The sequence below is a fragment of the Tamandua tetradactyla genome, chromosome 7 (assembly GCF_023851605.1).
Source record: "Tamandua tetradactyla isolate mTamTet1 chromosome 7, mTamTet1.pri, whole genome shotgun sequence".
Lineage (NCBI taxonomy): Eukaryota > Metazoa > Chordata > Mammalia > Pilosa > Myrmecophagidae > Tamandua > Tamandua tetradactyla.
In genome coordinates, this window is record NC_135333.1 from 85,736,103 (window position 1) to 85,755,584 (window position 19,482).

General features: G+C 38.1%; 1 long non-coding RNA gene across 2 annotated transcripts in view; it reads left to right on the top strand.

Annotated features, from left to right (window-relative positions):
* Positions 1–19,482, top strand: part of LOC143691591 (uncharacterized) — a 208,645-nt gene that overhangs the window by 82,261 nt on the left and 106,902 nt on the right. The window lies entirely within an intron of this gene.

Sequence of the window (19,482 nt, forward strand, 5' to 3'; positions counted from 1 at the left end):
TCCCACCCATCAGAATGGCTATTATCAAAAAACAGAAAATGGTAAGTGCTGGAGAGGATGTGGAGAAAGAGGCACACTTATCCACTGTTGGTGGGAATGTAAATGATACAATGGTTGTGGAAAGCAGTTTGGTGGTTCCTCAGGAAGCTAAATATAGAAATGCCATATGATCCAGCAATCCCATTGCTATGTATCTATTCAGAGGACATGAGGGCAGGGACACAAATGGACATTTGCACACCTATGTTTAATAGCAACACTATTTACAATTGCCAAGAGATAGAAACAGCCCAAATTTCCATCAGCAGATGAGGCTAAACAATCTGTGGTACATACACACAATGGAATATTATACAGCTGTAAGGCTGAATGAAGTTATGAAGCATGTGACAACATGGATGGATCTTAAAGACATTGTGCTGAGTGAAATTAGCCAGAAACAAAAGGACAAATGCTCTATGGTCTCACTGATATGAACTAACATTAATGAGACAACTTGGAGAATTTCAGTTAAGAACACAGGATATCAGGAGATAGGAATAGGGTAGATACTGGGTAATTGGTGCCGAAAGGATAAAGATTGTGCAACAGGACTGATTGTAAAAATTCAGAAATGGATAGCACAATATTACCTGATTGTAGCACAATAATGTAAGTACACTGAATGAAGGTGAATGTAAGAATGATAGAGGCAGGAGGGCCAGGGGCACATATGAAGCCAAAAGGAAAGAAAGAGGATTGTGATAGTTAGATTCAGTTGTCAACTTGGCCAGGTGAAGGTACCTAGTTCTGTTGCTGTGGACATGAGCCGATGGTACATGAACCTCATCTGCTGCTCATTACATCTGGGGATAAATTGGAGTTTGCAGAGTGAAAACCATGGAAGCTTGGGTCTGAAACCAAGAAACCTCGGCCAAGAGAGTGGACCCACCCATATACATGGAGAGGGTGAGTTTACCCTGAAGGACGAGGATGAGTCTCCCATCTTGTTGCAGTGGAGGAGTCGTGCAGCCTCAGGCCTTGGAAAAGGTACAGCATGCTCCTTGGGGGACTGGGGAGAGCCTGGCTGGCACCACATGGAGGGGTTGAGTGTGTGCCCCAGAAATGGCAGAGAGCCCAGGTGTGGCCCTGATGCCTGGAGATAGTGGAGCCGAGAAAAAGGTGGTCTCCTCAGTGTCCCCCGAGGTTGAGTTGTAAAGAGGCGGGCCACTGCATAGGCCCTTGGAAAGGATGGGACTGCCACTTTCTAAAGCTGAAATATAAATGACTTTCAGACTTTGAAATCGCATGGTGTTTGCCCTGCATGTTTTCCTTCCAGTTTCTCCCTATGGATCCTGTGACTGTCCGTGCTTTGCATATTGGCACCAGATACTGTTTTGAGATTCATAGGTCCATAGCTAGAAGAGAATTTTTGCACCTTAATATTGTTTAAGGTGATGCATGTAGTTGCCAAGTTGACAAGTGGTGGACATGTGGTAGTTAGATTCACTTGTTAACTTGGCCAGGTGAAGATACCTAGTTCTGTTACTGTGGACATGAGCCAATGGTACATGAACCTCATCTGTTACTCATTACATCTGTGGTCGGCTAAGAGGCACACCTTCTGTAATGAATGATGTTTGATTTAATTGGCTGGTGCTTAAATGAGAGACCACAACATAGCATAGCCCAAGCAGCTCAGCATACCTCATTTCAGCACTTACAGCTCATCCCAGGCCTTTGGAGATGCAGAAAGAAATCACCTGGGGAAAGTTGTTGGAACCCAGAGGCCTAGGAGAGAAGGCCAGCAGAGATCACCCTGTGCTTTCCCATGTAAGAAAGAGCGTCAGTTGAAAGTTAGCCAACTTTCCTCTGAAGAACTAACAAAATAAATTCCCTTTTATTAAAAGTCAATCCATCTCTGGTGTGTTGCATTCCAGGATCTAGCAAACTAAAACAAGGGTAAAGACTGAGATGGTATAATTTAGGAATGCCTAGAGTGTACAATGATGGTGATTAAATGTACAAATTAAAAAATGTTTTTACATGAGGAAAAACAAAGGAATATCAGTATGGCAGGGTATTGAAAATAGATGGCCATCCGTATTTTAAAACTTGAACTTTGATGTGAGACTAAAGGGACAAATGTTTATTTGGTGCAAAATTTATATTTTGACTAGTGCATTTCCTAATTTAACTTGTATGGTCAGTTTAATTGAACACCGTAGATCCACAGGACTTTGAATAGGGCATGAGATTTTGTTGGTTTGTCCACATTAGTGTGAGGCCCTGATAAATCCCAGAGTGATTTGAACAGTTAATAAAGAAGTATTTGCAAAGTCCTCTTGGGGGAATAGGAAGAAAGGGGGATATTCACCATCCCCATTTGGAGAATTCCTGATATCCTCACAAGCAGTGGGGACAACTAAATCAATAAGCCAAGCCCTTGATCTTGGGGTTTGTCCCTATAAAACTTATCCCTGCAAAGGTTAGGCTAAGCCTACTTAAAATTAGGCCTAAGAGTCATCCCTGAGAGGACAGGTCAGATGTAGCCTCTCTTTCTAAGCCAACACGGCAAGCAAACTCACTGCCCTCCCCTTCTATGTTGACATGATTCCCATGGGTGTAAACCTCCCTGGCAACATGGGACAGAAATCCTGGAATGAGCTGGGACTTGGGATCAAGAGATTGAGGAAAACCTTCTTGACCAAAACGGGGAAGCGAGAAATAAGACAAAGTGTCAGTGGCTGAGAGGTTTCGAACAAAGTTGAGAGGTTATCCTGGAGGTTTTTCTTATGCATTATATAGATATCCCCTGTTCAGTTTACTGTGTATTAGAGTGACTAGAGGGAAGTACCTGAAACTGTAGAGCTGTGTTCCAGTAGCCATGTTTCTTGAAGATGATTGTATATTGATACAGCTTTTACAAAAATGTGACTGTGTGATTGTGAAAACCTTGTGTCTGATGCTCTTCTTATCTATGGTATGAACAGATGAGTAAAAAATATGGATAAAAATAAATAATAAGGGGAACAAAGGCTAAAATAAATTGAGTAGATTGAAATACTACTGGTCAATGAGAAGGAGGGGTTAGGAGTATGGTATGTGTGCTGGTTTGAAACAATATATGTCTCCTATAAAAGCCATGTTTTAATCAAAATCCCATTTCGTAAAGGCACAATAATCCCTATTCAATACTGTGTGTTTGAAACTGTAATCAGATAATCTCCTTGAAGATGTGATTTAATCAAGAGTGGTTGTTAAACTGGATTAGGTGACAACATGTCTCCACCCATTTGGGTGGGTCTTGATAAGTTTCTAGAGTCCTATAAAAGAGGATACATTTTGGAGAATGAAAGAGATTCAGAGAGAGTAGAGAACGCTGCAGTACGGAGAGTCCACAAGCCAGCGACCTTTAGAGATGAAGAAAGAAAACACCTCCTGGGGAGCTTCATGAAACTGGAAGCCAGGAGAGAAAGCTAGCAGATGATGTTGTATTCGCCATGTGCCCTTCCACCTGAGAGAGAAGCCCTGTGTTCGCCATGTGCTTTCTCACTTGAGAGGGAAACGCTGAACTTCATCAGCCTTCTAGAACCAAGGTATCTTTCCCTGGATGCCTTTGATTGGACATTTCTATAGACTTGTTGTAATTGGGACATTTTCTTAGTCTTAGAACTGTAAACTAGCAATTTATTAAATTCCCCTTTTTAAAAGCCATTCTGTTTCTGGTATATTGCATATCGGCAGCTAGCAATCTACAACAGTATGTATGAGTTTTTTCTTTTTCCTTTTTAATTTCTTTTGCTGAAGAGATGCAAATGTTAAAAAAAAAGATTATGGTGATGAATACACAACTATGTGATGATATTGTGAACCATATGCACACCATGTATAGAATGTTTATATATTTGTTAAGGTTTACAATAAAAATATTATTTTTTTCAAAAAAGAACCTGTGGGAAAGGGATGAACACCTTAATTCTAAGACTGCTGATGATTACACATGTGTACTGTTATCGCATAGGATGGTGAGTATTGTGGAGAGAGGTGATTCAACATTTACAGGAAAAATAATGAAACAAAACCCCTACTTCTGTTTTAGTGCTCTTAGGCCTGATTTCTAGGCAACTTATCAGATTCACTAGGAGTCAATTATGAATAATAGTTCTAATAGGATATTTCTCAAGAAATTTCTACTCTAGTAACTCGGTACGTCAACATTTTGCTGCAGTCATGCCCACCTCCACAGGGAGCTTCAGAATCAAACCAATTGGAGTTTGAATCTTGGCTCTGTCGCTACTCTTCTGTGACCTTGAATGATTAGTCTCTCTGAGCTTTTGACTTCATCTATAAAACAAAGAGAGGCTAATACACACTTGGCAGGGTTTTTGTAAAGACGAAAGGAGCTGATGTACTCCAAGTACTTTCTACTGCATTGGATACGTAATGGCCACTATTGTGATTATGTGTTCAGGTTCATAGACTTTAGGTTAGGCAGACCTGGGTTGACATCCAAGTTCCATTCTTTATGAACTGAGTGTCCTTGGGCAATTTCCTTAACCCCACCACGCCTCAGTTTCCTCCTTATGAAATGGGGATAATAACTGTACTTCATCAGGTTGATATGTAAAGTGTGTAGCACAGTGCCAGACACATAAGTGCCCAATAAATGGTAGCTATTTATTCTTTATTATTGTCATTATCATTCTCTTCAGCAATTTTTATAAGCTTCCTTATCCTGAGCCCTTCTGTTGAAAATTGGCTGGGATGCTTCCACTATTATTCTTTCTCTATAGTCATGCTGTGACATTTGAGTCACTGTATGATTGAATCTGCCAGGCACATCCCTCGGATCTGCATGTGGAGATGCAGGGATTCCTGCCGACAGAAGCCTCCAGGGACTCTTCTTGGGTCCTGGCCAGCGCCCCTTTCTTCTCTTTTAGGAGTTGCAGAGATTGGCCCACCCACTCTCTTCTGACTGCCACCACCTGCTCTTTCCCTCACGTTTCTCTTCTCTTTAGTTCTGGAATAGGACAGAATAAGTAAACATCCATTGGGTGTAGGAAAGAAGGGGAAAGAGTGCAGATAATGGAATCAGGAGATCTGGGTTTTAGATGTCATTGTTGCTATGTACCTCTGCTTCAGTGCTCATATATGTAAAATGAGAATTCAACTGTTGAATTCCCAACCAGCTCTAACAATCTTTGATGCTGTCCCACGTAGAGAGCACGTTTTGGGGGGCTTAGGAGAGGCAGCATAGGGTAAAGGTGGCATGGACATTGCTTCACTTTAGTGAGAGGCAATATAGTGTGGTAGAGCACAGGCTGAGTTTTAATTTACTGGTGTATTACCCTCGGCAAGTTACTTAAATCTTCTGACCCATAGTTTTACAATCTATGAAATGGGCTTCAGAGTTAATGCAGGTTTTGGAGTCAGGTTATCCTGGGTGAAAAATCTTAGCTCCACTATTTTCAAGCTGCATGACTTTGGCAACTTATATAACCTCTTGGAGCTTCAGTTTATCCATCAAGGATGAATGGTACATAATAGGAATTTAGTTATAGTTAATAGCAGCTATGAGCAGGTGGAGAATGAAAGTAATGCTGCTGCTGTTGCTGATTACAACTTTGAAACTTTCCCCCTTTCTCTTATAGTCCTGTTTCCTTTTAGTTAGTAGCAGCAAATCTTTTAGAAAGTCTGAAAGGAGCCAATAAATTATAGAATAAATTATTGAAACTCTGGGCTATCTGACTTCAAAGCACATGCTCTTAACAGCCCTGATATAGAAGTTCCTGTTAAGAAGAGAATTCCTAGGCTTAGACTTTAATGGGATTGATATGTTGTAAAACAAAAAAGCAAATGTTTCTGAATATAGAACGTTTCTCCTGGTCAACTCCTTACCTACCTGGTGTGGGAGTGGCTGCAGGGTGGGTAGGAGTAAATGGGAAATAGGGGCTAAGTTGCAGAAATGAAATGAGGAAGAGTTGAAATTCAGCTTCTGAAATTCAAAATAAGATTTTGCATCCAGATAATACATTCAAAATTTGGGCTTTGTTAAAAAAAAAAAAAGGAAAAAAAATAAAAAAATTAAAAAAAAATTTATTTAGTTGTGCCAATTGCCAGCATAGGGAAGATACCCCTTTCACCCTTAATATTGAGGAGACAAAGACTGTTTTATTTAACAGAAATAGGATATAACATAGAAAGTTAAAAAGAAAAGGTCACTGCTTTTGGTTTTAGAACACAAAAGGAACAAGAAGAAAGAAGAAGTGGTAGGTCATGTGAAATTTTATACCTCCTAGACCTTGGTCCAGAGCGAGATACCTTAGAAAAGTGAAGGAGGCTTCAAGGATAGAAACTTTTTGACACATTCCCAGTTTGGAACTTTTTAAAACATTACTGTACAATATGGGCTGGCCAGGATAGTAAATTGGCAGAGTAGAATGATCAAACAGCAAGAAGATCTGTCTGTCCAGCTGAGCTTCCTTTGGTTCCCTGATGGCTTGGACCTGGGGTTGACTAATAAGCTAGAATGGGGGAGTTGGCAGATACTCAGCAGAATATAGCCAGCCTATATATGTCCTAAGATGGCTCACTGGGTCCTCATGAAGCCATTGAAGTCAATTAAATGACTTATGAATTCATTGTCCCAGGTTGTCATCAGAGCCACTGTCAATAGCATTTACTTGGTCAATCATAACCTATCAGATACCATACCAGCCCTCTACAGGCAGGTCCAGACAAGGACCAGTGGGTCACCTCTCTGATAGGGCTCTCACTTAGCTGTTGGATTATGTGAACTCTTTCTCACTGTACCACTCTCAGATGTTACTGTGTATGCGAGGGTGAAAATAGAGAGATTGTGCAATTATCCCCAAATACTGAGCTTATCTAAAGGAGCAGTTGAAAACATCAGATCAGACTAAGTTTTAAAATAACAGGCCAAAGGTGGGGCAAAAGACCATACCAATGAAATAAAATTAGGAAATTATGTTTCCTATATACATCTGAGCTATAGTATCCAGTAAATTTTTGACCCCTCTAAAAGGTAATAAAAATGAAACTTGTTCGATTTCTGGTGCCTGCCCATGTAAAAAAAAAAGATAATTTTTGATTTCTGGTCTTGGTCCTTAGTTCCAGAATTCTAATTCAGTCACACTCAATTAGAATATTTTCCTCTCCTAAGGATTGATGTTCCTGCCCTTCAAAGTGTTTCTTCCAGCTTCCTCCCTGACACTTTGGAGAGAAGTACCATTCAAAGTTCTTAAAAAGATACCCCTAGAGCAGAGGAGCATACACCAGTGTCCTTGTAGAAGTAAGATCACAGCCCAGAATACCCCAAGCAGACCCAGATGTCCAGAGTCTTCAGAATACCCATTATATTAGCATAGTTCTTTGCGATATTATTATTTATAAATAGCACTATTTCCTCTTTTCCTTACTTCCTCTGTCCTCCCAGATGTATAAGGGAATTTGATTTAATGAAACAGCATGACCCGTGCCTATGTATACATTGTCATCTTCAATGATGTCACATCTCTACAAATTTTACATATCAGTGAATAATACCCTTTGTCTTAATCTTTATATTAAAGCATAACAACTAAACCCAGAAAATAATTTCACTTAAATTCAATGACTTCTTTTTACTCATGTATACATCTGTGTAACAACCATCTAAATCGATATACACATTGTCATAGCTCATAAGATTACTTCATGCTCCTTCCTACTCTGTGCACATCTCCCAAGAGGTAGCCACTATTTTGACATCTATCATCACAGGTTAATTTTTCTATTCTTGGAATTCATATATTGAATCACGTACTATATACTTTTTTTATTTTTAACTTTTTTATTGTATGGTATAACATATATACAAAGCAAAGAAATAAAAAAAAAACAATCGTTTTCAAAGCACTCTTCAAAAAGTAGTTGCAGGATAGATCCCAGAGTTTGTCATGGGCTACCATATGATCCTCTCATATTTTTCCTTCTAGCTGCTCCAGAACATAGGAGGCTAGAGGGCTTAAATATTTTTTATCATCACAATTGACTTTTTTCCTTCTTTTTTTTGTGAAAAATAACATTTATACAAAAAAAATTAAATTTCAAAGCACACCACCACAATTAGTTGTAGAACACATTTTAGACTTTGACATGGGTTACAGTTTCACAATTTTAGGTTTCTACTTCTAGCTGCTCTAATATACTGGAGACTAAAAGAGATATCAATTTAATGGTTCAGCACTCATATTCATTTGTTAAATCTTATCTTCTATGTATAACTCCATCATCACCTTTGATCTTTCCATACCTCTTGTTAGGGTTGTTTGGGCTGTGGCAATTCTAAATTTTTGATAATGGAAAAGTCTGTCACTAATATGGGATAGGGAGATGGAACTACTGATCTTCTGGAGAGGCTGGGCTAGGTTTCAGGATTTATCTGAACCAGGAACCCATCTGGAGGTTGTAGGTTTCTGGGAAGTTACTCTAGTGCATGGAACTCTGTGGAATCTTATGTATTGCCCTAGGTGTTCTTTACAATTGGCTGGAATGGTCCTGGTTGGGGGTTGGTAGGTTAAGATAGGTAGCAAGGTCTACCTGAACTTGCTTAAGAGCAACTTCCACAGTAGCCTCTCCACTCTGTTTGAACTCTCTCTGCCGCTGATACTTTATTAATTACACTTCTTTTCCCCTTTTGGTCAGGATGTAATTGTTGATCCCACAGTGCCAGGTCTGTATTCATCCCTGGGAGTCCTCTCCCACATCACCAGTGAGACTTTCACCCCTGGATGTTATGTCCCACGTAGCAGGGAGTGCAATTATTTCACTTGCATAATTGGACTTAGAGAGACCGAGGCCACATCTGAGTAACAACAGAGGTCCTCCAGAAGTAACTCTTAGGCATGTCTTTAGGTAGTCTAAGCTTCTATACTACCTACATAAGCCTAACAAGAGTAAGCCTCATGATTGAGGGCATGGTCTATTAATTTGGGTGTCCCTAAAGTTTGACAGGTATCAGGGGATTCCCTTATGGTAAGGTTTAATAGTTCCATAGTCTTTCTCCACTCCCTCGGGGGACTCTGCCAATACTTTTTGATTATGTGGTTAATATACTCTAGGATGTTTCCAGGCATTACAATAATTTATACAAGATTAAACGACCTCTTTCTCATTCTGTGCACTCTGTGTTTCAGTTGTTCAAATGAGCTATACAGATAGGCTGAATTAGATTATGCACTACAGAAAATTTCAGTTCCAAATCAGATAAACCTTTCTTCCACTGGTCTCAAAGAGTATGTCTGGTTCTAAAATATAGAGACTGTTTTTGTTACCCCTGTGTTCTGAATTACTTTAACCCCAACCTGTTAGGCTTTGTTCTTATCTCTAGAATCCAGGTTATATATATAAAACAGCTTCTCAAAATCCAGAAGTATTAATCACTACTCTGGACTTAATGTGTCTGCTCGAAAAGCTTACAATCTAAGCCCTTGTTTTCTTATAAGCATTTTCTTAAGGGTGACCATACCATTGTTGTTCTTTTGTTTCTGGCTAATTTTGTCTCACCAAATGTTCCACATCTCCATTCACATCGTTGCATGCCTCATGACTTTGTTCCTTTTTGTAGCAGTATAACCTTTGTTCATAAATATACACCATCGTTTGCCAATATTTCTCCATCAGTGAATCCTTCAACCACCTGCATTCATCAGGCATCATGTAGAAGGCCCAAAAACAGTATATACTTTTGTATCTAGATTATTTTATGAACATAATATCAATGGCACTCATCCATATTGGAGTATATACCTGTAGCTCATTATTATTTATTGTTGTGTAGTATTCCAGTGTATTTGTTTTTCATTCTACTGTAGATGGTCATCTGGTATATTTCCAATTTGTAGTATTAAGAAGAGGGCTGCTATACACAATCTTTATGCATCTTTTATACACGTATATACTTACCTCTTTCTGGAATAAACTTTGGAGTATAATTGCTACACCATAAAGCAGGTAAATGTTTAGCTTTAGTAAAAACTGCCAAGTGGTCTTTCACAGTGATTGTATTCATTTGCATTCCCATGAACAATATATGAAAGCATCAGTTGTTCTGCATCCTCTTCAATATTTGGTCTTTCAAACTTGATCATTTCAGCCATTTGGATGTACATATAGACACTTTGGAGAAAAGTTGTTTGCATTTTCTGCAAAATAGCATACTTTGATCACAAATAGACCCAGCTTAAGTATATGTTTCAGTTTGGCTAAAGCTGCCAAAATGCAATATATCAGAAATGGACTGATTTTTAACAATGGGATTTATTAGCTCACAAGTTACAATCCTAAGGCCATGAAAATGTCCAAATTAAGGCATCAACAGGAGGATACCTTCTCTGAAGAAAGGTTTCTGGCATCTGTGACACCTGTCACATGGGAAGGCACATTGCCAGGATCTGCTGGTCCTTTTTCCCAGGGGTTTCATTGCTTTCAGCTTCTGGCTTCAATGGCTTCTTCCTCCAGCTCCTCTGGGGGCTTATTCTCTCCAAACTTCTCTGAGTGTCTTTTCCAGGCTTTTTCTGTCTTTTATCCTCTCATAAAGAACTCCAGTAAAGGATTAAGACCCATCTTGAATGGGGTGGTTCACATCTCAGCTGAAACAACCTAAACGAAAAGTCCCATCCACAACAGTTCTTCACCCACAGGAATGGATTTTTTGGGTACATAACAGTTTCAAATTAGCACAGTACCTTAGAAATAAAATAAATTTTGTAAAAGAAACTCTTCTGAAATTTGTTAGAAAACACCAAAAGGAAATGCCTAGCAGAGATGTGCAAGTAGACTTCTAGTTGCTCAAGAGGAAAGGTGAGATTGTAAAGATTATTAGGCTGCATTTTAGAGTTATGTGAATCATTTAAATCTTTGGAACCATTCATGCAGTTGAGAGATATAGAGATATATGAAAGAATACTCCCTAATACAAGAAAGCCTCATGGAAAGGTAAATAGTTCTGTTTTGACCTATCTTTATTGTTGACTTAGAGATTTCAAATAAATCTTATGTATATAATAGGATTATAGCTTTTAAACTTCTAGAATCAGCTTTCACAACTGTATTTACACATCAACACTGGTTTAGAAAAACCCATCCTATTAAAATCGTCCAATATCTGTTTATTTTTAAAAGACCACATCAAAATCATAATGTAAAATTCTTTTTAATACAAGCCAATTTGAGTGTACATAGATGTGGCTAAAATAAAATTAGCATAATGGCTGTTCATTTCATATTTAGCATTAGGTATTTCTCCACAAATCCGTTTTGGAAACAGGTGAGAAATATTCTATAAAGAACAGTAACTGTTCAATCTGCTAAAAACCATCTTCACTAACTGGACCAACCTGCTCATTCTCCAGGATATCTCACATTCAGAGTGTATCTTCAGAATGGAAAACTTCTTTGTGTATTCGATATATGTAGCTTGCATAGAATTAGTCTCTGTGGCTTGTTTTATGAAGATCTGTGTATGGGGTATTAATTGAATTGAAGCTACTCTATTCTGTAAACCATAGTCTGTTTGCTTGTTTGATTCTTTAAATGTTGCTTCCCCCATGGAATGATAGTTCTACTTTGAGTTAATGTTCAGAAACTGGGTGTGGAAAAGTGACCTTTGAAAGTAAAACATTGGAAAAGTGTATATTGTTTTTAGAGTGCTTTTAATATTGTATACACACTGTCAGCTAATGGAAATAATGACCTCAGGGATATATTTATCTTGGTTTTAGCCCACTTACAGTACATTTAGCCTTTAGCTTTTCCGCAAGACCAAACCACATCAAGTGGGCCACACACAAACTCCTGAGCTCCTTATCACTTTATGGTGATTCTGAAAAAGAAAAAGAAAGCAAATTGTTTCTTCACATTACTTTTTAGGCCTAAATCTTTGGAACCAGGAAGGCTGACTATGTTTGTTTATTTTTTTTCTCTTTCCACATGATATTACCTGCCAGACCCATTTTTCCTAAAGGTAGATTTTTAACCTTTCAAAATTAATCTTTAAAGCCATTTTCAAGTGTTCTTCACCATGAGGAAGGAGTGGCTTCAGAATCTAGTACTATCTCACCTGAAAGCCACAGCATCAGAAAATACAGACAATTCCTTTGGTTGTCATTCTTTTAACTTTAAGACCTCAAGTTAATCGTGAACTTATTTATTTCTGAGAACACTTTACAAGTCACAACATTCTGTAGTCATCTCAGATTAAATACTGTGTCTATTCATCACTTCTTACTTTCATCCTGAAATACTAAATATTTCAGAAGTACTTGTGATAGTATATAGAGGCCCAAGAATCAAATATGAATTATACAGTACTTGAACTAAGCAATGATGGATGAAACAGTGTGATTATTTCCATTTGGACATCTTAGGGCTGTTTTCTAGTTCACCAAGAGAGCATGTGTGTTCACAAATATCATATGCTGAAATAGTTCCTATTTAGAAAAAGGTGTGCTACCACTCTTCAAGGGCACCAGTCAGCAAAATTGGACCAACCTGCTCATTTTCCTGGCTATCTCACATTCAGAATGGAACTTTAGCCTGCCTGTTTTCAAGATTTAATGAATGCACAGCCTGAGGTGATATGCTGCAGGCCAGAATCATTTAGATAAATACTGCCAATCTCACATCAGGCATCATGATAAAAATCTTAAAAATAGTTAACGTAGTTTTGGATATGCATGGCATAGAGGCTGCATCACTGAGTAATACAATTTAGAAGTGGAAAATTAATTAAACAATATTATGAAGTATATTAGAAAGGGTTTTAAAATATAATTTCTTCAGCTAAGATATATATTTAGATTTTATTAATATGATTATAATTTTAAAATTACATTTTCAAATTTTCTTTCTTTAGGTTTTCCAGTTATTGTTTACCTTAAAGTAAGTATAATTCTTTTCCTGAGGACACATCTATGTTTCTTCTAGTTGCATTTTAGCTTCCCCCACATGCCATTTTTTAACCTAAGGAAACTAGTGAAATATCTGTATCAAAATTCATCTGAAGAGGAGGGAAAGGGTTTCTCATTGTGATTCAGCTAATAATTATTTTTCTGTCTGTATTTCAAAGAAGCATTTAAAGTATTTATTGCATGCATAGTGGCACACAGCATCAAAGAAAGATGAGGAAAAGAGAAAGATTCATTGCCTGCTCAGACTGAATTTCTTAATATCAAAATTTTACCACTGGTTAAGAATACTTCCTGTAGTCCAAAGTAGAGCAAACCACAGTTTGATATGGTCTCAAAGAAAAACTTAAGCACTATTGGAGAGGTTTAGATGGATGGAGGTAAGAGAGCATTGCACTTGGTATTTTCAGCAGTGATGGTATCTGTGGTCCCCCAAAAGATATGTCCAAGTTTTAACCCCTAGTACTTGTGAATGCAACCTTATTTGAAAAAAAAAGTCTTTGCAGATGTAATTAAATGAAGGGTCTTGAAATGAGAACATTCTGGATTAACTGGTAGGCTCTAGTTGCACTGGCAAGTGTCTTGTATAAGAAGTGGAGAAGATGGAGAAGGGAACACACTCGGAAACACAAAGGGAAGAAGATAATGCAAAGAAGGAGGAAGAGAATTGGGGTGAGGCTGCTTCAAGCCCAGGAACATTAAAAATTGCCAGCAGTCACCAGAAGCTGGGAGGGAGCCATAGGACAGGTTTTGCCTCAGAGCCTCCAGAAGGAACAACTTGGCCAATGCTGATTTTAGACTTCTAACCTCCAAAACTGTGAGGGAATACATTTCTGTTGTTTTAATCTGCTCAGTTTGGGTTGATTTGCAATGGCAGTCCTAGGAAACTAAATCGCATGGGTATGTCATCCTTAGAGAGGTTGTTTTGAGGCACAGTAAGAGTGAGAGTCACATTGGTTAACAGTGAAGATCACAATGACATAGTGTTTTGAATCCCAGTTCTCCCTACCACCTTCTACTTGTAAACACTATAATTTTGGGCAAATTACTTTCCTTTCTTTTCCTCAGTTACCTGGTAAATAGGCTTAATAATTCCACTTTTATAGAGTGTACATAGTGAGTTGAAACGTGCAATAGAATCTGGCGCATAGTATATGTGCAATACTTATTATATATTTTTATAATTATATGTGGGAGGGTCAGGCAGGGGAAGAATCAAGAAAAGAAACAATATACATCACAGAGAGCAGAAAAATTCAAACTTAATTAGCAGTTAATAGTAAACAATTGACCTATCTGGAGTGTAGCGGGGAGGGCGACTTCCTTGCTTTCTGGGTCTTCATTATCTTCCAAGCAGTTCACACAAGGCCTGGTATTTAGTATGCACTCAATAAATATTTGTTGAGTGAATGAAAAGAGTAATTTAAAAATTGCTTCTTTTCTTATTTTATTTTTTAAAATATTTTTTATTGAGAACTCTTCACACACAATCCAATCATACTGTACAATCAATGGCTCACAATATCATCACATAGTTGTATATTCATCACCATGATCATCCTTAGAACATTTGTATCACTCCAGAAAAAGGAAAAGAAAAAGATAAACCCAAACACACCGTACCCCTTACCCCTCCTTCTCATTACCCCCACCCAGTATTTAGTCTACCCAATTTTTTACCCTTTATCCCCCCATTGTTTATTTAAGTTTTCTCCTTATTATTATTATTTTTTTAGTCATCTGTTCATACCGTGGAAAAAGGGGCATAAAACACAAGGTTTTTACAATCACATGTTTGCATTGTAAAAGTCATATAGTTTTACAGTCATATTCAAGAATCAAGGCTACTGGAACACAGTTCAACAGTTTCAGGTACTTTCCTCTAGCCACTCCAATATACCATAAACTAAAGAGGAATATCTATATAATGCATAAAAATACCCTCTAGGATAACCTTTTGACTCTGTTTGAAATCTCTTAGACACTGAAACTTTATTTTGGTTCATTTCTCTAATGTCCCTTTTGGTCATGAAGCCTTTCTCAATCCCATGATACCAGATCTGGGCTCATTCCCAGTATTCACGTTCCTCATTGCCAGAGATATTTGCACCCCTGGGAGTCTTATCCCATGTTGGGGGGCGGGGAGGGCAGTCATTCGCCGGCTGAATTGGCTTAGAGAGAGTGACCATATCTGAGCAACAAAAGAGATTCACTGATGGTGACTCTTATGCATAATTATAAGTAGGTTTAACTTCTTCTTTGCAGGAATAACCTTCACAGGGGTAAGACTCAAGATTGAAAGCTCAGCATATTGAATTTTTTGTCCACCTTCTCTTGTGAGAATATCAGATATTCCCAAGATGGGGAAATTTAATATTTCCTCCCTTCTCTCCAGTCCCCCAAGAGGAATTTGCAAATACTTTTTTATTCTCTGTCCAAATTACTCTGGGATATACTTGTTTATTAAACATAGTTTATGTTAAATGACTTAGTTTTAAGAAGTTTTGAAATGCCTATTTCACTTGGTCCTGACTCTCAAATGTAGTGGGCAAGATACATATTTTCAAAATAACTCTCTCATTATGCAAAAAGTATACACTGCTGAGGTAAAAATGTAAAAAGAATTACTGCGGTGACAGATATGGTAAGGTGGGGAGCAGATGAATTAATTTTAACCGAGGCCGTAAGGGAAGACTTAATAGGCTAATTAGACCTTGAAACTAAGGAAAGATTTCAATAGATGCAGTCCAGTGTGGGGCAGAATAAAGAGAGTCTTATTTACAGAGATGATAGCCTGAGCAAAGCCACTGGGATGGAGAAGAATAGGATGTATATAAGGAACAGAGAACATGCATCATAGATGAGGACAAGAATTGGTGTAAAAAGGCTGTGCAAGTGCCTGCCTTGCATCTCTGTGCCCTCAAAGATTCAGTTCATGGTTGGCAACTTCTGACTACCAACCCCTCTACCTCTTTGCCTTTGGACTTTTTCTCTGGTCAGTAGCTTATATGTGTAGGATGCAAGTGCTGGGAAATTTATGCGCTTCCCTTCTGGCAATCTTTAGCTAATATATAAAAGACCTTTGTCTTTCAGGAGAGAATAATCTGAGGCTTGCATTCTACATGTATACCCTGGTGGGATGGCTCCTTGAAGCATGGGGAGCAAAAATAGCCTATAATAAATGAGATTGAGATGCTGGGACTGTCTTGGCTGAATTGAGAAAGAGGTAAAAAGGCTAATAGAATTGGACATACTGGAATGGATTTATTATATAAAACTAGAGAACCCAGAGCTGATGGTTTCCTATGGGGCAGAGGACACTCTCTTCACTAAAGAGAAAAGGAAAGAAATAGCAATGCTGTTACTAGTATTGTGGAAAAAGTGATTGGTTGCCTTCCTCCCTCTGGCAGGGTTGATGCTGAATGTTCCTATGGCACTGGGCTCAATAGTGTCTAGCAGACAATAGAATTTTGGAATAGCAGAGGCCAGACTGTAGCACTTAACAGATAAAGACTGGGAGAATCCAGTCAGCATAATTGGCTGTCAGCAGGGGTATTGTTTGGCTTTCATAGCTAAAAAAGATCAAGATATGTGGACAGAAGACTGACGCCATCTGACACAATAGAAAATCTCAAGCCCTCTCTGTTTTCAGACCTGAGCCAGTTCTCAGACATAGAGCCAAGGAGAGGCCAAGTCCTCTTGAAAAAGGTTCCTACAAATATATATAGCACAGCAAATTCATACGCTAGTCATTCCCCATAGGGATCAATGGGATTTAGCAGAGTAAGTGTACACTTAGATAAAAAGGAGTAAACAGAGCTTTCAAGAGCTGTTGAACAGACAATCTGAGTGGACACTGACAGCAAGGAATGCAGAACTATCAAGGGGTCCTCTGTTAGAATAGGGATATGTGGAAGCCAGGTGATAAATGTGGTAAATTGATTCCTAGCCCAAGTTTGTCTCAAAGTGAGATACAAAACACACTACTGTTGGTTCCTCTGATCTCTGAATACATAATTGTAGTTATATTTAGAAGCTGACAGAACCATCATATTGGTTTGCTGACAAATATGAGGTCCTAATGAAAGCCCCTGAAGTCTCAACTACCCACCCTTGGCCAAGAGAGTAAATCTAGTAAATCACAATTAATATCATGCCTTGGGTGGAATGGTAGAGATTAGTTCCACTCACAAAGACAAAGGATTCAGGGGTGATAAGTTACATCATATGGTTGGTTAACACAGTGGTATAACCATTGCAAAAACCAGATACATCATGGCTGATAATGGTAAATAACCTTACATTTAACTAAAGTGGTAACTCTAGTGTCAATTGCTTTGCTCCAAGAAGTGTCAATACTAGGAAAGATTAGAACAACATCTACCACTTGATATTCAGCTCTTTTTCAGACCAATATGTTGTTTTCCATCTCTTTCCAGAGGAGATAAGGTTCCTACTGTGATTGGGAGCTGGGAGGAGTATGCCTAGAACTCATGGTATTTACTTACACATCTCTTGGTCTTTTAATGTTTGGTGATATATATGAATGACAATTGCAATAACAATAGCCTGACAGTTCTATAAACCGCAATGGACTGAAAAACACCAAATATTTTTTGAAGTCTTATGTGTTCATAATAATCCCCACAAAAAACAAACCAAAACAAAAAGTTTTATCAGTCACTTTTGAAAAATGCTCCGGAACCAACTTATTTATTTTGGAAACAGGTAAATAAAGGGAAACCTTGCAAATTTGTCCCTATTTCCCTATAAATATTCCTCAGATTAACCAAATAGTTCATTAGGGGAAATGTCTTTTTATGGAGGGGTTCCTCTCCAGTAAATGAGAAAAGAATTAGAATATCACCAGTTTTCAATATACAGTCTAGGCAGTGAGAAGCAATACATGCTAAAACTGCAAAGTGGGAAACACAGAGTCATTAGATGCCTCCTGATGGCAGGCACAGTGAAGTAATCTACCCAGAAAATTAACCTGAATGATCGAACATCCAAATATAACTGATAGTTCACAGGAAATACAGGGAAATGAGGAACATGTTAAAAAAACACTATAAGGAAGCACTGAAAATAACAGCCTTTGGGAATCTCCTCTATAGTTCACAAATGACTTGGTTTCATCAACAAATAAACTATAAAGAAAAAAAAATGGAGGAAAATAACACTGGAGGCATGTCAATAATTTACTATAAATGAGCCTTATTAGGAGCCTGACTCAAACAAACAAGCTATTTTGATACAATCAGGAAAGTTTGAACATGATATTTAGGACTTGAATGATATTTGTATTGCTGTTACATGTGGGAGAGGATGTGGAGAAACTGGGACACTCATGCACTGCTGGTGGGAATGTATAATGGTGCAGCCACTATGGAAGACTGTTTGGCAGTTCCATAGGAAACTAAATATCGAGTGGCCCTATGACCCAGCAATAGCACTACTTGGTAAATACCCAGAAGAGCTGAAAGCAATGACTCAAGCAAACATTTGCACACCAATGTTCATAGCAGTATTATTCACAATCACCAGAAGATGGAAATAAACCTAATACCCATCAGCAGATGAGTGGATCAATAAAATGTCATATATGCATACAATGGAATATTATGCAACAGTAAGAAGAAATGATGTCCTGAAGTACATGACAAGATGGATGAGCCTTGAGGACATAATGCTGAGTGAAATAAGCCTACAAAAAGCATAGTTACTGTATGATTCCACTTTTATGACCAGAATAAAGGTGTATTCAGAGGCTTATAATACAGAATATAGAGGACTTAGAGATACATAGAAGCTAGAGATAGGTGAGCCGTTAGTTAATGAGATTGAACTCCAATGTAAGGAGAGAGGAGTGATTTTATTTCTCTTCTGGGTCTATAAGTAATATTGCCATATTGAAGATGAACAAAATTGAAAGGGGTTGTATAGACCTACTTATCCCACTTATTAACACTAGAAATATGAATTAGTTCTTGCAAGAATTATAGCAAAGATATGATTCTTGTACAAAGACTGTGTAAGTTCAGGGTACAGGGGGAAAATTGCTATTGCATGCTATGAGCCATGTTCAAAAGGAAACCATCAGCACTACCACAGCAACAGCAAAGGTAAATAATGGGAGGGACAAGAGTTAAAAGGAGGTTTAGATTTCCTATTTGGCAAAGTTGTGTTTATTAGTTTTCTTTCTCTTGGGAAGAATGAAAGTATCTAAAATTGAGAATGTTGATGGACTGTGGACTTTGGGCACTATACATGATTCCTGATGAAGGCAGGTGGCTGAAGGATGCACTGATTGAGAAGTAGATTGGTGAATGATGATGTATACTTATCAATGACAGTTGTGCTGCTACAAAAAGGAACAGATTCATGAGGTATGCAATGATGTGAGTGAACATATGGCACATTTGGTGAGACAAAATAAGCCAGAAACAAAAGAACAATGGTATGGTCACCTTTAGAAAATGCTTATAAGAAAACAGGGGCCTAGATTGTAAGCTTTTAGAGCAGACACATT